The following is a 15,637-nucleotide window of genomic DNA, read 5'->3' as shown; positions in this document are numbered from 1 at the left end:
CTGCACACGCTCTCGTCGTTCAACTAGCTTCATTGATTTAAGGTTCCTGCAACTCCTGATGGCGTGCTGTTCATCTTTGCATGAACATTCTTAATTCTTTGGTATTATAGAATCATGACCGTTGGATGCCAAAGTACTTGTTTTTGGCTTTCCGCGGTTTTAAAACTTGGATTATGTGTGTGCTAGCAAGTCTTCATGTATGCAATTAAAATTGCTGCCAGTAGCCGATGATATTTTAGGTGTCGTAGACTCTGCTCTTTAAGTTGAGGGGAAAATTTTCAGATTGCTGAACTCAGAACTCCCTCCTATTCAAGATCATGCTGAAATCCAAGCCGAGACAAAATTTTAAGTTTGTTTGGGACAACGATTTCATAACAAACAGTGCCACTGGAGTGTTCTTGTATAACTGGAGGGTGACTGTATATCTTTTTGAAAAGAGAATGGACTATCACTATCGGTATGCCAAACTATCTGCAGACAATGTCCAGGGCTTGATAATAAGCCTCTGAGCCGAAACCCAATCCAAAAACTGCCTCATTTGCCTGACCAGTGAGGCTAATCTTCGGACACTGCATCTTCTCAGTATCGCTCATCCTCTTTTGATGCACCATGACATCAAAAATTTCTGCGCACTCGGGCCTCTCCAAGGGGTCTCCTGAGAACTCCGTTAGCATGAACTAAGGTAAACCTCTTGGATCACCAATCGTTTGGTAAGTTACTTGTGGGGTAGTTTTGCTCACTGTTATTTGGTTTTCGCTCTCCATCAATCTGTTATCAGAAATTTGTTTGGAATTTTGGCCTCTCTGCCTGTTTTGAAATGCTGACGTTTCTCGTTGCTGGAATGTTGTCTTGGATAAAGACATCTGTGGTTCTGTCACCATAATTGAATTAGGGCTTTCTGGCTTCTTGATATAGAAAACTCGAATCTTGCATCTGCGTTGCGAAAAATGCTACACCCGGTCGGAACAGCTGAAAAGTTTACAAGTAGGCGCTGAAACTTTATCGGTCTCATTCCTGAGTGGCATTATTAGGATGGTCGATCACAACATTAGGAAATAGTGCCGGCTAGGGCTGGACGTTTGGACAACTGAATCTGCCCAGCCTGCCGTTCTTTCTATTTGACGTCTTGAATTCCAGATGCTCTTGCTCTTTGTCAGCTTTAGCTCTTTTTCGGTCGCTTTCGAGCTTTTTCGTTCTTGATATCGCAGTCGTATTTTATCTTCCTGCTGTTGCCGACGTAGTTGTGTTTCCTCGCGCTCCAGCTCAAACTTCAACTGCCACCCTCGCAGTGGTTGCTCTGCTTCCTTCTCATCTCTAAAGATGTGGAGTTCTATTTTGTCGATTCGTCGCCTTCTCGATGATTTCTTGTTGGCAATATTGAGTTCTTTTCTGCTTTCGTGTACATTGCAGAATGCCTTGAAGACGCCTCGAAGTTCTCTTTGGCAACTTCCTTCTCTCCATTTCCTGTGTCAACTATATTCTCATTCGGATCCCTATCATCATCCGATTTGGATGAATTTAACGATGCTTGCTTTGCACAATCCTTACTGTGCCCGTACTGCTTGATCAGGTCCCAATAGTAACTCCTACTAATACTGACTTCCACATGCTCCTTGGTGCAATCTACTCGTTTTATCATTCTAATCGATTATGCGTAGATTTCATCTAGTTTTCGTTTTAACTGTTCCACCTGATTACACAATGTCTGTTTTCGGAGTTGCTTCAATTATCTGCTTTAAACTTACCCAAATTTGACAGTTCACTCAAAATTGGGACAACAGTTTTCATTGATTTGTTCGCTCGAAATGTGTCTTTCCAGCAGCCGAAGAAGCTTGGGCAGAAAGGTTCAATATCTCGGAGAAACGTTACTTTGTCAACTACCCATCTAAAAGCTTTACTCTTTTCTTCTAACAGACGCTTGTTGTCATCGTCGAAAACTTCTAAGTATTTTGGTTTTAATTGTAAGCTTTGTGTTGTCTGTTGTGCTCTAAAGTCAGCTTGCTCTTTCTCTAACGTCTTGAGTTGGCCACTTGACTGTCAGTCAACTGTTTTCCAGTGTCTAGTGGGATCTTTTCCAGGCATCGTAAAGATTTCGTTCTGGTCCACAAAATTCAATCGAAGATTCATTGTTGTTCGTGTTGTTGTCCGGACCATTGGACCAAATATTGCGAATGCTCAAGAATCTCAGCGGAACCGATTTATCACAGCCTGGTTCTCGAGCTTTGCGCTGGCCTGGTTCTTTGCAGGGTTCTATTGACTAAAAATCTCGTCCAAACAATTAGTCTCTCGTACGTATTAAAGGTCTGTAACTTTAATTTTGATTGAGGTTAACAAAATACTTCGTGATAATCTATTTTCAATCTCGTGCTGAAGTTTGTAGGGCCCTAACCAGTGTTATTAAAATTGATAACTTCTTGTCAGGAAAGCTCAACTAACTTAAAACTCGCAACATCTTAAGATCTGGCAAGAAGATTAAAGTTGTTGAAGAATCAAATTTTCGTCTCTTCTGAGAGCCAACTCTTCTGGAAAAAAGTTTCTAGTGGTCCAAAACAAAATGTTTCAAAAATCAAACAATTTGATCAATATAAGCAGTTAGGTATATGTCATTTATTAGATCATTACTACTCTTTTCTGATTGGTTATTCAAATAAAGTGATCAAATTCATTGTTTACATAGTAGATATCAATTTACTGCAATATTTGCGTTCGTTGACGCAAACTGGGATGGTTATTAGGTAGCTTTAAATTTCAATCTCATGTACAAAATTCGACCTTTAATGATCACCTAAAGTATCATAGAAAATTTTAACTTCGGAAATTTGACAATAAATAACAAATTTCAAAATATGCTAATTTTGCACCATATAAGTGCTAATAAACAAACTTGTGGGTTTGATGCCATAACGTTCGTTGAGTCCATAAAGAGCTTCGGGTTTTACACCAACCCAGTGTCATGACCCAGGGTTGCTCAGGTTTTCGCTTCCCAAAATCGGGGGTGAAAAAAATTTTGGTCTCAACTAGTGAAAATTTTCATTTTTCAGTTTCAAAAAACATTTCTTGCTATCTAATGGCTCTTGTTGCTGATTTGAAGTGACGCCAACATTGTGTTCTCTCGAAAAATTTTCATCCACGCGTTTGATGTAAATTCAGCGCAAGCATGTAATTGTCATGAAATTCTCAGATTTTTTTTTGTTGTTTTGCTTGCACACGGTTTTAAGTGGGCGGACTAACCGTAGCAATATTTGTTATTGTGAGAACTTTGTTCAGGTAATTTTGGTTGTAATCTTTCCTAAATGATTCATTTGGTTTGAAAATTTTAACAAAAGCATCTGCTTTGAAATTGTGTATGTTTATTGTTGTCGAGCAAAGTTAAAATCAAAGAAGGTTCGTGTTTTTTAATACTTTATTTTTTGCTAATTTAGAAACACGTTTTGAGCGACTCCTAATAATATTTACAAATTTAGCAAGTTCTGTGATGTATGACCAGGACGAATTTTCCTCAAACAATTGGTAAGTTTTTTTTGAGCGATCGAATGTTCCTCTCAGCAGATGCCGACTTCGTTTTGTTTTCTGTTGTATATAAATGAATTCCTTTTTTCAACAAAATTTTGAATTCGCAGCGTTTGTTTGTCCATAGCTTCTCTGACGGTTTCTTCTTGGCCGTTTGTTTGAATGCGTCAACTGCATCTTTTGCATATAAAGCTTTCATGGGTTGGACACCTAAGTATCTGGATAAAACACCGACGCCGGCTAACAAATTTTTAATTTCATTGCTGTCTTGAGCCAATTTGTCCGTATAGGCAACGTCAACAGACCTTATTTGGTTTGTTCAATGAGCATTAAATTTTAGCCGTGAAAAGCATTTTCTGAAGTGTCGATAATTGGTGTATGAGTTTTTCGTTTGCAAGAACTTTTAATTTTTTGTAATTTTCTCACTTTTCGCAGATTGAAGACGCTTCCAAATGATGGTTTGCCAGTTGTATAGATTTTGCCCAGATTTTCAACTTCATCCAATAAAACTTTTCCAGTCTGACGGTGGTTTGAATTCTTCTCCCGCGTTTGCAAAGCCTTCCTCTTCAACGCTAGCACTCTCTATTTCTTCTGTTCTCTTGACAGCAGTGTTCTTAATCTTGTCTGGAGATTCGTTTTCAGCTTTGCTTTCTTTTGTTTTTTAGATTGTCACAGAAATTTTTTTTGTTACTAGTACGTGATACAGGTAGACATATGTGTGTGGATAAATATGATAATGTACAACTGTTCGTTTTTACGAGGTATGCTGTAAAGCGCACAAAATTGTGGATGCCAAAATTTCAGTGTCTTCGTTTGAGAAAATTAGCTTGCCTTTTTTTCAAGGGAAACTATTGAAGACTCAATAATTGTTCCCAAAGTTTTCTATGCTTTTTGGAACCTTTCGTCTTGCGGAAAAACCATATCATATGGAAACTTGCTGCTGATGTTGTTAGTCATCAACTGGTTTTCCTTATCAGCAGTTGTTACCTTAGCAGTTTGCTGATTGGAACAGAAATGCATCGTAGCTGGTATTGTTTGTGGTTTTGAGTTTCTTTGCAGGAGTGACAAATGTTTGGTCGGACTCTGAAAATTTGAATTCTTCAAAGTTTTTAAGACCTGTCGACCCTTTTGTATAAACATTTTGCCCGGAATCAAAACAAATTTTTCAGTTGTCCTGTTCTTGTGAATATTGTAGACAAGATTTAGCTAACAAGTGAATCATAGGAACACCTCTTGCTGTCTGGAGAAAAACTACCTCTCGACCCTGCGCTGTTTTTTGTTAGATAGCTGTCGTAGCTCGATTTCAAAATTTTGGATTTTTTGTTGTTTGTAGGCACCACCTTGGAAAGTACGCCAATAACACAGTTGCCGAGAAACCATGAAATCCAAATCATTCCTCAGAATACTAGTTTCCGATTTCGAATTGTTGCTAACAGACCAAAGCTTCAGCTTACGCAAGTTTTTTGTTTTCATTTGCTATTGGTGTAATGACTGCTTCCTGCAAAGGAAGGAAGAAGATCGATGTTTCGGGTTAATTGAGGTTCGATGAGAAGCGTAAGCCTTGGGTTGTTTTCGGATCTATATCAATCACCAAAAGCCCGTACGACTCAGCTGTTGCGAATTTCTACTCTTCTGTAAGCAGAGACAATGCAACTGTTTTCCGAGATTTTCTATCTGCTGAGAGTCACGTAGCAACTTGAAGAGAACAATGTAAGTTGTGCTTAGGTCAATTGTGAGAGAACACTTGCTCTAGTAAACCAATTGTGTTGAACATAAGTGACATGCAGTTAATGATGTCGGCCAAATGCTGCCTTTTTGACAAAACAGTTATCGAAGAAAAATTCTTTGCAAGACTCATCAAAAACCAGTAAACAGTTCGATCACTTTTTAGTTATTTCAAATCGAGAAAATTTAAGGAACTCGACATGCGGAAGCTGACGTTGTACATCCGTGAATTATGTTTGGTGTTCTTTATAAAAGTAGTAGACTTTTTTAAAACGGGAATAAAATGTTAACCCCCGTAACATGTTAAAGTTGAGTTCAGTTTTCCACATCCAATGTGTTCCAGATTGGCCATAAAGTCCCCGTCATTCGTGTGGACAATTTTATTCACAATATAGGATTTGGCACCAACTAAATTTGAAACCAGTGCAATCCAAATTGACTTTTCTTCACAGCTCTCTGATATTTAAAAAAATATGACAAACCAGAGGCTTATCGTAAGCGCAATAGGCCAACTTAGACAAAAAATTTTACCTTTGATCTCAGAACTACAGTATTAGAACAGCAACTCCTTTTTGGTCTACATTTATTACTTTTGTTGAATATTAAATTTGTTATGTAGCCATCAATCCTTCACAACTCGGCTGATCATTGCGAGGAGTACTGCTCTAGACAACTTCTACTGGCGATGTTAATAGATCAAACAATTTATTGTTATAATGAGAAGCCTCCTTATTCTAAAACGTGATTGGTCTAAGTTTTTGTTGATGACTCAATCATTCATGCTCAACTTCTCGTCTCGAAAGGTACAAATGAACTTGTTTAAAATTTTTTTGGGATATGTACCGCCACTATATCCAACTCTATCCTTTTTTATTTGGTATTGCATTTCTTAAAACCTGTAAAAGCCCCCCTCCCGTAGTTGTAACTACACAGCTACTAATAATTGTTGCAACAAAATTGCTAACATTCTAATGCATTAATGTAACCAGTACAGCGAATCTTAAAAATGTGCCTTTGCACATAATGTTACAACCCCATTCATCCTCTTTTATGACTTAAACGTCTTCCAAATGATACTGTTTTCGAAATGAATCATTTGAAAGCTCTTCCCTGTTTTTCAAACATCTATTTTTTGGAAACAAATGCTGCGAGAAAAAAACAATCGCTATAAATTCAAATCATTATACAAAGCAAAAAGTGCTGCTTTCGACGGAATTGAAACCATATTTGGATGTCTTTTTTCTTAACAAATCACAACAGAATCAATTGACAGAACAGAAGAATTGACAAAATCACAACAGCTTCAAATCAAAATCAATTCAGTAATTCAAATTGATATTTACTAAAGATGTGTGACCTGTCTCTAATGAGTTTATAGAATAAGTAGATAATAAAGTGAACGAAAAAGAAGAAAAAAATTACATTCTTTTTCGAACAGTTAATTTCGAAGCCATGAAATTGGTCATCTACTGAAATCATTAAAGAAGTCCATCTAGAACACCAAAAAAATCCTTTGAGAACTGTGATATCCAGAATATGTGTTACGAGTAAAAAGAAGACAAAAAAACAGCCAAGAAAAGCAAAATGTCCTGAAAAAATTGCTAAAAGTTGGTCTCCAAAGCATTCAAATCATTAATTATTAACTAATGAAAATTTACTTGTCTATAATTGGGCCTCTATAATTGGGCCTCCTAAACGTTAAACTCCAATAGACCTTGCCTTCAGCTTATTCATAAACACCAAAAAATAAACTCAAATGTAAGCAATTATTCCAAGAATTCAAATTTTTCTAAATAGTGGGCAAGCAAGGCTTGAAATTTTAGAACCAAAGCCCGACAACCACTAGTTTAGCCACAAAACTGTTATGCATTTAGTAGATTTTGAGGTTTAATAAACATGTGATCTTTCAATAACGAAACAATACTACAAGTTGTCAATACTACAAGTTAACAAGTTAAAAAATAAGATTAAAAAGGGGCGAACTTCGAAAGATTGACCTTTTCTGTCACAAAAAGTATATTAGAAATCTTAAAATTATTTTTCTCATATTTTTTATAATTCTTATATTTTTCTCAATATTTTTTATGACTCCACTGGAAGACATCGAGACCTGTATTTAGCTAAAATACTTGATACGACTACAAAAATTAAAAAAATTATATCTATAAGTATAAAGAAATTAGCCAAACTTTGTCAGAAATCAGTATCAAAGCCGTCGAAAACCATAATTTATTCATTAGGAGCAAAATATATGTTCAATTGCGCTTTTGAAACGCCGTTAGTGTGTTATTCGATCAATCATTATTGTAAAAAAGTAACAAGATAGGAAAATAACATTAAAAAAAGAGAAACGTCCAAAAACAAAGAGAAACTGAGAACCCGAAGCCAAGAAAATTATTTAAACGTAAAAATTTAAAAACGAAAAATATTCTGTCTCTTAGAAAAAAATCGACCTCTCAGCTGAGGTTAATTTGCAAATGGAGTGGAAAAAAGTTTAAAATGTGGCATGAACTCAAACATTCACTACTTTTAAAATATATTTCGATGAAAGACGAAAACAGTAAACGTCCATCTGAACATCAAAAAGATTAACTTTTAGCTCCACAAGACTCCAATTTGACTTGTCATAAGTAAAGATATGTGGGAAAATTGCAAAACAACAAAAAATAAGGAATTCAAAAATTCAAAATTGAATATACGCAAACACAGGTTTGGTGCCGTAAAGGCCACGTGCTTTAATGAATGAATGTATAATACGAGTTCAACAGGAGAAAACAGTTCACCAATACTCTTCTCTGTGTTTAAACGGAAAACAATAGTACTATAACTAAATTTTTTTACCACAAAACTTTGATGTGCGAGAAATTATATGCGTGTATTCTGGTATACTATCTCTAATCTACTGAGAAGGGAGTTCGTTGAGCGTAATCCACTATTAAATTTGGACATTGTGGAGCTAAGGTTTTTCATTTGAAAACGCGGAGCGAAAACAAGACTTGAATTGAACGATTGACTTTGATTATCTGAATTAAGATTATGATTTGTGGTCAGTGAAACGAAAATAGGTTCTTAAACACAACTGAAAATTACATCTTTAATTTTTTACTGCAAATACTTCATGTCTGGCATATCCCATTGTTTTCTGATTTAGAATGAACAGAAGGTCACATTTTAATAATGGCATATTCACAGAAAATTGCTTGGTATTCTCTGGTTAGGTCTTATCAACAATATATGTACTGGTTATGAATAGCTGGTGACACTTAAAAGTTTGAAGCGTTTTAATAGACGAAAATTTAACAACCTTCATATGGCACTTCGTCTTCGCTCTCCAAAAATTAGAGCAGATATTCTCAGGTTGAATCCAATTGTTCGTGTAGATAGCATATTCATGAGTCAATTCGTGATACCTCTCAGAATATTTGAGAGATGTTTTGTGGTGGAACCAGACTTGCGGTGTCTTAAATTGTGCCTACGATAGACATAAACGCAGCAGATGAGGACTGAAATTTTTCAACTACGCCGGCAGGCTTTGGTCTTTTCGGTGACTGATCTGAAGTGGGTGAAGTTTGTGAGCATTCCAAATTTTTGTTGTAATTTTGACTACTTCGTTGACGGCAACATGATTGCATAGTGTCATTCGGGTCTTCAGTGGTCGGAATTACCTGTTGAAGAGCAGAACGCGTTGCGTTTCCTGTCGCAATGAGCGTCTCTTCTGAAAATGCTGGCGAATTTACTTCTGTGGCTGGATTTCCCATAGCAGAAAAGTCCGCTTTTTCAGCGATTAGATTTTCATTTCGTGTGAGATCTCACTTTTGTTCGAAGACACTCCACTGCCGGGATCACGCTTTAAGTGCTGAAGAACCCTTCAAAGTGTGCCTCACTTTCTTCTCTTCCTTTTGTTTTCAAGTGAATTCCTCGATGTGCGAGAAATCTATTCTGTCGTTGTTTTCTCATTATGGTTTCCACGTCGTTCAGCGTAGGTTTCTAGTGACATTATTTGCTCTTCACGGGTTACAAGAATTGCAAAATCACCGTTTTTAATTGTTACTGGTAGTTTTCCCGGCTCTTTTAAATCAGGAGTATAATTTTATATATATAAATATATATATATATATATATATATATATATATATATATATATATATATATATATATATAACTTGACAAAAGGAGTCATTATATCAAAACGAACATAAGGAACTTTGGATAATTCTTGAACTAGAAGATACAACCGGCAAATTGTTAAATCCAGAACACTCTCTTATCTAGCAGAAGTAAAACTAGTCCTCTCTGGCGTTTGCAAAAGTTGTATTGGCAGTTTTTTAGGTTTGTATATCCGGCTACTTTTCAAAAATATTGTTATATTAGCAGAATTGGTGAATTTTTGATGAAAAAGGGTTGAATTTTTGAAAATATTATCCAAAATGTTAGCTCAAAACTGGGATAAACAGATTAGAAATACGCTCCTCTGTCGTTAGTTCTGAAACCAATACGACTAAAATTATCAATATTAAAAAACATTTCTACATAAATTTGAAATAAAGTACGGCAAATGTGAACAAAACTCTAAAATTCGATAACTCTTTTTTTATTCTTAAAATTCTTTTTTAAAATTCTTTTTTATTCTTAATTTCACGCTGGATGTTATCTATTGATACCACTCGCAACCATCTACGATTAACATATCGATGAGTGAAAATTGGACTGACCAAAAAACCGTTTGAGTATATAGTTCATCCCCGACCAATGTGGATCGGAAAAATAGTGAGCAACATGTTTCACGAATTACATAAATAAATGCGGCATGTTGCCAAAAGAAAAATTGGCTGGGCAAGCTATTTTACTAACAACCTTGCTTGGGTGTGTTTAAAGCTCCCGGCTGGTATTAGTTTCCCGCTCTACTTGCTTGTATTAGTATATATATATATATATATATATATATATATATATATATATATATATATATATATATATAATATATATATATATACTCTGCTATTAATACGGACGGTATAACACTTAATAGGATCTCTTCAGCTACAACTAATGATATCAGTGAGCTCTCCAAAAAGCAAAGTGTACTTTAATTTTGTATATTAATGCTCTTCAATCTCCGTCTTTCTCTCCACGTCAGAAGCTGTTTTTTTTTTAAAAATAACGTTACATAGATCGCAGGCAACAAAATTAAAATCACACCACCACCACCTCGACCACTTGAAGTTAAGCAGAATAATTTAGACAATTTAGAGTTATATAATTAAACCATATTCTTTGAAAAAAAAATTTCTAATTGTAAGCAAATCACGTTCAAATCCTTGATTTCAACATAGTTTGAGAGGTAAAAAACTATTGTTCTCGCAAAAGAATCGGAGGGTGGCAGTTTACCGTGAGTTTGCTCAAGTTTCTCGATGATATCCCTCCACTCGCTTGGATCGAGAGCTTGTATGTAGGTCATCAGGTTTTGGTCATTTTCGGGGCCTTTGTAACAAGAAATGCTCGCATCAATTGCCGTGCTGAAAAAAAATCTTAAATAATTTTGATAAATTGTTTCTGTTGGTACAATTGAATAAAAAAAGTACTGATAGTCTTTTGGATATTTCTAATTGTAGTATCAGTGTGGAAAAAAGAATTTCATAGAAAGAATTCAATAACTTTCTTTTACAATTCTTTGAATTCTTTTCAATATTAATGGAAAAATTGGGCCGCTCTAACAAAAACTATACATGTATTTATATATATTAACATTCACAGTCTTGCTTGTTAATATCCGGTCTCTAAACAAACACCTTGAGGAACTTCAGGTTTTTTTGCAAACATTTGAGTCCCTACCAACTGTGATTTGCCTTGTTGAAACTTGGATACAAGAGGGTTCTCATGAAGAACACTCAATATATCAGGTTATCAGAAAATAATTGCTAAAAACAGGGTGGGAATTGGTGGAGGAGTAGCCATGTTTTGCAGGGAGGATATTCTTCTGTTAGATAGCTTTCCAACGAACTATTATGAGAGCCTAGGTATAAAAATTAGAACAAATAACGAAAACTATACTTTGATTACATACTATGTTCCCCCTGGGTTCAATAAAAATCAGTTCTTGACTGAATTTGACAGCTATCTTGAGACTATGGTGGATGCGAACCAAAATCTTATTATATGTGGAGACTTCAATATAGATCAGCTATCTCTGACTCCAATAAAAAAGAGATTTGAAGATGTTATCTCTAGTAACGGTACAAACCTTATGGATTCGGGTATAACTAGAGAAACGTCGACAACAAAATCATCCCTCGATTTATTTCTGACAAATATAAACAAAAATCTTTGCATAGTAAATTCTATCAGTTACGACATCACAGATCATTATCCAGTATTTTTCAGTCTAACAAAAAGTATGATTAAACCCAAGATAAAAGCATCTAAACGTCGCAGTATGTCTGCCTTAAACAGTATGTCTGCCTTAAACAACAAAATACTGTTTGAAAAATACAAAAAGGAACCGGAAAACAATTTAATCATATTTCAGAACAACAATACGGATCAATCTTTCAACGCATTTTGTAACTGTTTACATTTTGTAGTCGACAAACACCAGCCTTTGGTTGAAATAAAACAAAAGAAAAATAGGAATAAATGGGTCACAAATCGAATAAAAAATCTTTTTGCGAAGAGAAACAATGCAAGAACAAAATGGTTGAGAACACAAAACAACATCGATAAAAATAGATATGTTCAACTGAAAAGCAAGAGCATTCCAATCATGAACGACACAAAAAAAACATTTCATACAAAACAAAATTCAAAATTGTGTTAGGGACTCAAGGAAAATGTACAAAATCAAAAACAATTTGATAGGCAGGAACAGAAGTGATGTGAGTTATAACCTTGTTTTCAATAAAATTGGAACTGATGACCCCAGTAGCATAGCTGATTATTTCAATGAACATTTTGTAAATGTTGCAGATGAAATAGTAAGCAAAATACCTCAAATAAGCTTTCCTTCATCTAATTATGCTGAAGAACAATCTATGATGCTACATGAAACAAATTTAGTAGAAGTGCTTTCACAAATAGCCAGCCTACAAAATTCTTTTGCGCATGGTGTGGATCTAATCACTAACACCTTCATTAAGAGATTTGATAGAACTTTAGCCCCATTTTTAGTTAATTATATCAACGAATCTTTTTTGAGCGGATTTTTCCCCAAATAGCCTAAAATGAGCAACTATCCAACCGCATTTCAAAACGGGATCAAAAACTGATGCCAATAACTATCGACCAATTTCGATTTTGCCGTCTTTTGGAAAAGTATTTGAAAAAATTATGAAAATAAAAATTCTCAACTACATAGAGAAATTCAAAGTTCTTGGTGAAAATCAGTTTGGTTTCCGTAATCGGAGATCAACAGTTGATGCACTCGTAAATGTAGTGGAAAACATAAGGTTGGAAAAAGAAAAAGGGAACAATAGCACCACGGTCTTCCTAGATTTGAAAAAGGCATTCGACACTGTTAATCACTCGCTGCTGTTGAAAAAATTAGAAAACTTTGGAACTAGGGGTCAGGTTTTAAGCTGGTTTTCTTCATATCTCAAATCAAGAACACAGTGTGTTATATGGAAAAATAGAATATCGAAAGAACTAATAGTAAAAAATGGAGTTCCTCAAGGTTCTGTTCTGGGTCCTGTATTATTTATACTGTACTTTAATGACTTTGTGGACGCTTGTAAATTATCCACTCCGTATTTTTTTGCCGATGATACCAGCCTCCTTTTCAAAAGCAGACCAACCTATGAAGAATTAATTACTGAAATTCAATCAGTTTCACATTGGCTACATCAAAATAAATTGGATTTAAACGAGTCAAAAACTTTTGTAATGAATTTTTTTTAAACTAAAGCAAACACAAACATTCAAAACTGCCCAGTTCAGAAGTGCAATACCTACAAATATCTAGGAGTAATTTTAGACGCGAATTTAACTTTCGAAAAAACATGTGGAATCCATTTGTTTAAAATTAAAGAAGTGGATCGGAATAATTGCAAGGCTAAGGAGAACTTGCAGTCGCAACACCGTTTTGATGTTCTACAAAACTACAGTGGTACCAATTTTTGAGTATGGAATTCTTATTTATGGTGGAACAACGTTGAATAAGCTTCAAAAAATTGAACGGTTACAAAAGAAAATTTTGAGAATTGTCTTTAGAAAGAAACCAAGTGACTCCATCTTTGATACTTTATTCGAGTTCAAAATTTTGACAATTTGTGAATTGTACATAAAAACATCTGCTTTCATTCAGCCTTAAATCATACTTTGGGTTACATTCAAACAAAATGATGAATGAGATTTTGACCGCAAATCAAAATTTTTCGTACAATACTCGCTCGAAAACCACTCGCATTATACAAACAAAAACGTCAAAAAGAATTTCAACTCGGACATCTCTGGGTTATCGCGGTAGAATTTTGATAAATTTTCTACTGAAACAAAAAATACTACCTCAGCTTGAACAAGGAGACCATGTCCTGTATAAAAGTTAAAAAACTAGTCAATGCACTTCAATATAGCTTGATTATTCAAAACGATACGTTAAAAAAACTTGTTTTTAAATAAAATCTGGGCGCTTAATTAAGATACGTTAGTATTTGCAAGCGTCCACTCCTGATGAAATTTTGGATTTATGGATTTTTCATAGTGGATTCTGCTGTGTCCACAACTTCTGCGTGCTTTATAAACTAACAGGAGAAATTCAAATTCTAATTCAAATATATATATATATATATATATATATATATATATATATATATTATATATATATATATATATATATATATATATATATATATATACATACCATTGCTTTCTGATTTTAATATAAGAGAATATATCATTTTTGTTCATCACTTAAGAATATAGGTAAACAGAAAAAGGGGTAATGAGCCATGCTTCTGTTTGAGGGCTAAAACTCAGCTACTAATTTATATGTTAACAGGATTATAGTTTTTCCTTCCGTAGAAAAGAACCATGTGCAGAACAACTCATTGCACTTTTTAAAACAGAACTCTTGCATGATGAAAACTTTAAAAAATTCTCTAAAAAAAGGAGCAGAATTATGAAAAAAATCTAGTAACACTTCATGTTGTTCGAACACTCAGTTTCTGCCAAAAAATTTTTGCAGATAGTTAAAATTTTTATGAGTGGAAAAATTTATTTTTAAATTCTTAGAGATGCTTTCTATTAGACGAGCAGTACTTTTGTTTCCAATTGTTTTGCAGAATTTAGACTTCTTGTTTTTTAGATATGCAATGATATACATCTTTTGTTTGATGAACGGTGGTTTAATCGCTGTCTGTCATTTTTCTCGTTATATTTCACGTAAGACTTCTATTGGATATAGATTTCGGTGTGCAATTCAAGAGTTCTCAAAAATCTTATTATTTAAGTTTATCACAAACGTTAAAAAATTTGAAAAGTTGCTTTGTTATACTCCAATTTTGACATTTTTGAATAACAATTGTTGCCTCAATTATTGCTCCGACATCAAAAGAAACTAACTCAGGTCACAATTGAAGCATTTTTTTATTAGTAACTGATGAGTAACCTTGTCTCCGTACCTTCTGTTTAATTAATCGTTGTCATCAACTTATCTTCCTACGAAACCAAACCGATTTCGGGACAACACTTTGTTTTTATTCAAAAGTGAAACAACTCTTTTGGAGATAATAATTTTGAAAAAAGTTTCTACAGCGTGTAATTTTGATTGACTGGTTATTTGATTGATCCGTTTTGTCTCCGTATTTGCCTTATCTGATCTTTTTAGCATTTTCATGGCACCCAATATAGAGTCTTTTTTCAATACAACCTTTAAATACTTCACTCAATACAAGTATCAATACAAGTTTTTTCAATACAAGTATTAAAGCGTATTTATTGCCAGAAGACATACGAAAGAGTGAAATCACGCGTAATTGTTTAAGAGTTTTTCGAGCACTGTTGATCCTTTTCTCGGTCAGATATATATAGTGACATCCCGGAGCGCATCGCCAGAGAGATTCAGTACTGGACCAGAAAAAAATCATAATGGTTTTTAGGCGGACATTACTATGTTCAGGTCCGAGATTTCACTGTTTAGTATGATTTTAGTAAGACAAGATGAGTCATCAACTGACTTTCGTCTGAACATGAATTTGTTAATTCGGTTTGCGGTCTGGGAATAAACAAATTCTGTCTGCCCTGGATATGGGCATATTAAAATGCCGCCTGGTTTTGATATGCGCATAGCGTACATAATTGCCAGCGCTTTCGCGCTTCTATTTGCTCAAGAGCCAATTATCTCGCGTCTCTCTCTCTCTCTCTCTCTCTCTCTCTCTCGCTCTCTCTCTCTCTCTCTCTCTCTCTCTCTCTC

This window comes from Convolutriloba macropyga, chromosome 12, assembly GCF_964194025.1.
Source record: "Convolutriloba macropyga chromosome 12, txConMacr16.3, whole genome shotgun sequence".
Lineage (NCBI taxonomy): Eukaryota > Metazoa > Xenacoelomorpha > Acoela > Convolutidae > Convolutriloba > Convolutriloba macropyga.
The sequence above is the reverse complement of the archived record's forward strand: the minus strand, read 5'-3'. Positions refer to the sequence as shown.